Raw genomic sequence first — 5513 nt, forward strand, 5'->3', positions numbered from 1 at the left:
TTCTACCTGGACATCCAGACATTTCCATACATCCTCTGAAATCTAGGCAGAGGTTCCCAAAGCTCAACTCTTGTCTTTTGCACACCCACAGGCCCAGTACCACATGGAAGCCACTGATGCTTGGGAGTTGCAGTCTTTGAAGCCACAGCTCAAGCTGCACCTTGGCTCATTTTAGCCACAGCTGGAGCTGGAGTGGCTTGGATGCAGGGCACCAAGTCCTGAGGCTGCACATAGCAGTGGGATGCTGGGACTAGCCCACAAAACCATTTTTGCCTCCTAGGCCTCCAGGCCTGTGATAGAAGGGGCTGCCATGAAGATCTCTGTCATGCCCTGGAGAAATATTTTTTCATTTTCTTGGCTATGAACATCTGGACTCCTTCTTACTCAAATTTCTGCAGCAGGCTTGAATTTCTACCCAGAAAATGGGTTTTTCTTTTCTACTGCATGGTCAGTCTGCAAATTTTACAAACTTTTATGCACTGCTTCCCTTTTAAATATAAGTTCCAATTTCAAATCATCTTTTTTGTGAACACATACAACTGTACTCTTTCAGAAAAAGCCAAGTCACCCCTTGACACTTTGTTGCTTAGAAATTTCTTTGGCCAGATACCCTAAATTATCTCTCTCAAGTTCAAAGTTCCACAGATCTCTAGAACAGGGTAAAATGCTACCAGTCTGTTTGCTAAAGCATAGCAAGAGTCACCTGTACTATAGTTCCCAACAAGTTCCTCATCTCCATCTGAGACCATCTCAGCCTGGACTTTATTGCCCATATCACTATCAGCATTTTGGTCAAAGACATTCAACAAGTCTCTAGGAAATTCCAAAGTTTCCCACATCTTCATGTCTTCTTCTGAGCCCTCCAAACTGTTCTAACCTGTGCCTGTTACCCAGTTCTAAAGTGCTTCCGCATTTTCAGGTTATCTTGAAAGTAGTGCCCTGCTCCCAGTACCAATTTCCTGTATTAGTCAATTTTCACACTGCTATAAAGACATACCTGAAACTGGGTAATTTAGAAAAGAAAGAGTTTTAACTGACTCAATGTTCCACATGGCTGAGAGGACTCAGGAAACTTACAATAATGGCAGAAAGCAAAAGGGAAGCAAGTCATCCTACATGGCAACAGGAGAGAGAGAGCAGGGGAACTGCCAAACAATTTTAAACCCTCAGATCTTGTGAGAACTTCCTCATTAACATGAGAACAGCATGGGAGAAACCACCCTCATAATACAATCACCTCCCACCAGGATCCTCCCTCAACACATGGGGATTACAATTCGAGATGAGATTTGGGTGGGGATACAAGCCAAACCATATGGCCAGAGTTCACACTTTTCTTTTCTGGATGTTGATCTTTATATGTTTCTTCTTGAGAAAGATTTGATAGTTTGTGTCTTTCTAGGAATTTATTTTATTTAAGTTGTCAAATTTATGGACATAAAGTTGATGTAGCATTTTCTTTCCATGCTTTTAATATTTGTATGCTCTATAGAGATGCCTCCTTTTTCATTTTGATATTTGTAATTTGTGTCTTATCTCTTTCTTTTTCTTTTTTCTTGATCTTTCTGGCTACAGTTTTAGCCAAAGAATGACCTATTGGTCTTATTTTTTTTCTGTATTATCCTTTTTTGTTTCCATTTTTATTACTTCTCTTAAAAATTCTTCTTGTATTTCTGCTTCCTTTTGTTTTAATTTGTTCTTGCTAGGTCCTTAAGATGGAAACTTAGATTACTGTTCTTTGACTTTTATTATTTTCCAATATCGTGGTATATATTCCCTCCAAGTAAGTCAGTATTGTTTTCTAATTTCAGATATTGTTTTCCTAATTCTAGAATTTTGATTTATTCATTTTTATATTGTTTATATTTCTCAGGGGAGATTCCCATTCTTTCCAATTATCATGAACATGTTTCCTTTCTGTCCTCAAGTATAATTATAACAGCTACTCTGAAATATCTGTCAGCTAATTATAACATCTGGGTCATTTTATTTTGGCCTTTATAGTTATATAGTTATAATTATATAGTTAACTTTCTTATGATTTATCATATACAGATGACAAATAAGGTTATATAAAAAGGATTTACATCATACATCATCAGGGAAATGCAAATTAAAACTACAATGAGATACCACTATACAATTATTAGACTGGCTGAAATCCAGAATACTAACAACATCAAATTCCCCAAAAACACATGGCAACAGGAGTGCTCGTTCATTGCTCGTGGGAAGGCAAAATGTTCCAGGCACTTTGAAAGACAGTTTGGTGGTTTCTTAAAAGATTAAACACACTCTTCCTGTACTATACTACACTATACTATACTATGCTATACTATTACTAGCAATAATATTCCTTGGTATTTATGCAAAGGTGTTGAAAACCTATTCCCATACAAAAACTTGCACATGGATGTTTATAGAGGCTTTAATCATAATCCCCAAAACTTGAAAGCAATCAAAATGTCCTTTAATAAGTGAATTGATAAATAAACTGTAGTATATCCATTCAGTGGGATGTTATTTAGTGATTAAAAGAAGTAAGCTATTAAGCCATAAATAGACATGGTAGAAACTTAGATGCATAATACTAGATGAAAAAAAGCCAGTCTGAAAATGATATATGCTATATGATTCCAATTACAGTCATACACTGCATAATGACATTTCAGTCAAGCAACTGTGCGCATATATTCCTGCTGTTGAGTATACCATAAGGTTATAATAAACTGAAAAATTTATATCACTTAGTGACATTGTAGCTGTCTTAACATTGTAGTGCAGTTAATTATTTTGTATAGATTTAGTGTAGCCTAAGTGTACAGTGTTTATAAAGTCTACAGTAGTGTATAGTAATGTCCTAGGCTTTTCACATTCACTCACCACTCACAGACTGACTCACTCAGAACAACTTTCAGTCCTACAAGCCTCATTCATGATATGTATCCTATACAGATGTACCATTTTTCATCTTCTATACTATAATTTTACTGTTTAGATATGTTTAGATACACAAATACTTACCATTGTCTTATAATAGTCTAAATAATTCAGTACATACTATTGCATACTACACAGGTTTGTAGCCTAGGAACAATAGGCTATATCATAAGCCTGGGTGTGTGGTAGGGTATAACATCCAGGTTTGTGTAACTATATGCTATGATGTTTGCACATGAAAGTCACCTAACAATGCATTTCTTAAAACCTGTCTCTGTTGTTAAGCAGCACATGGCTGCATATTTAATTCTGGAAAACTCAAAGCTATAGAGGCAATAAAAAGGTTAGTGGTGTGCAGGAGTTAGGGGATACAGAGACGAATAGGTGGAGCACAGGATATTTTTAGGTCAATGAAAATACTCTGCTTTACAGTATATTGGCAAATACATGTCATGATACTTTTCTCTAACCCACAGAATATGCAACACCAAGAGTAAACTCCAATGTAAACTATAGAGTCTGGGTGACAATGATGTGTCAATGTAGTTTCATCAATTGTAACAAATGTACCACTAGATGGGGGATGTTGATAATTGAGGAGGTTATGAATGTGTGGGGGCAGGAGGAGATCTTTGAACCTTTCTTTAAATGTTTTTGTGAACCTAAACGTGCCTTAAAAGATGAAATCTTTAAAAAATATCAGGAATGGTCATATTGGTTAAAAAGCAGAGCACAAGCATGTGTTGCTTATAAGAAAACCATGTTAAATATAAACAGAAACATAGGTTAATGTTCAAATGATTAAAAATTACATACCTTGCTAACAGTAACAGGAGGAAATTTTGAGTGGTTAAAATTAATGTAATCTAAATATATTTCAAAGCAAAGAATATTGCTAGTGATTAAGAAATATTTCATAATGACAAAAGTGTCAATTTATTAAAAAGTCACAAAAATTCTAAAGAAAAGCAAAAAATAAAATACATGATGCAAAATTAATAGATATATACAGGGATACATAAATAAATACAAAATAATAGTTAGAGATTTCACCACTCCTTCCTCAATAATTAATAAAATTAGTAGATACAAAACATTAAGAATATATAAATTAGAATAAACAAATAAGAATAGATAAAACTTGAGCAATTTTCTCAACCAATTTAACCAAATTGATAATTATAAAACATTCCACTAAGCCCCAGCAAAGAAAAATTTTTTTCAAGTGCCCATACAACTTTTACCTAGGTAGACCATATTTTGAAAGATAAGTCAAGTTCAATAAATTTAAATATATTTAAGTAATACAAGGTATGTTTTCTGACGACAATTGAATGATTTTAGGTGTCAATAGCAGGAAGATATTCAGAAAATTATAAAACATTAGGAAATAAAATAACATTTTTTGTTTGTTTGTTTCTGAGACGGAGTCTCGCTCTGTTGCCCAGGCTGCAGTGCAGTGGCACAATCTCGTCTCACTGCAACCTCTGCCTCCTGGGTTCAAGCGATTCTCCTGCCTCAGCCTCCCGAGTAGTTGGGACTACAGCTGCATGCCACCACGGAGGGCTAATTTTTTTGTATTTTTAGTAGAGACGGGGTTTCACCGTGTTAGTCAGGATGGTCTCGATTTCATGACCTCGTGATCCGCTCACCTCGGCCTCCCAAATTGCTGGGATTACAGGCATGAGCCACCGCGCCCGGCCCAAAATAACACTCTTACAAATAACAAATAGGTTTGAAAAGAACCCAAAAGGTTAGAAAGTATTCTGAAATTAGTAGAAACACAACATATCAAAATTTATTGAATATAGCCAAAGCAGTACTTAAGAAAAATCTTATAACAAACATCTTTATTAGTAATTGATGAAGATGTCAATCAATCACCTCTGATTACAACTCAAGAAAGTAGGAAAAAATCAAATTAAACACAAAGTAAGCAGAAGAAAGAAAATAACAAATATCTTAGAGAAACATGATAAAATAGAAGATAGAAAATCGATGAAACCAAAAACTGCTTCTTTGAGAAGAGCAATACAATTTACAAACTTCTTATAATTACTAGGAAAAGTAAAAACATATTAACAGTACCAGAAAAGAGAGATGTGACCTCTTTAACAGATTTTACAAATATTAAAATGTTAATAAGAAAAATTATGAACAATTGCATGCAAATAAATTCAACAACTTGGAATTTCTTGCAAGACAGAAAATATCAAACTTATTCAACAGGAAATAAATTAACTGAATAAAACTATATCTATTAAAGTAATTGAATAAGCTGTTAAAAACGTTTCCACATAATAAAATTTAGGTCTAGATAGCGTTAATTGGGGAAATCATACCAAACATTTAAGGTAGAATTAACAACATCTTCCAGAAAACTGGAGAAGGGAGCATACTTTCCAACTCATTCTATGAGGCCAGTATTAGACAGATAATCAGACAGTGATATTACAAGACAGAGAAACTACAGAATAATATCTCTGATAAAATAGATGCAAAATTGTTAATACAATTTTAGAAAATAAAGTGCACTTATATGAAGTAATAAATCATGATCAATTGGGATTTAT

This window comes from Gorilla gorilla, chromosome 13 (assembly GCF_029281585.2).
Source record: "Gorilla gorilla gorilla isolate KB3781 chromosome 13, NHGRI_mGorGor1-v2.1_pri, whole genome shotgun sequence".
Classification (NCBI taxonomy): domain Eukaryota; kingdom Metazoa; phylum Chordata; class Mammalia; order Primates; family Hominidae; genus Gorilla; species Gorilla gorilla.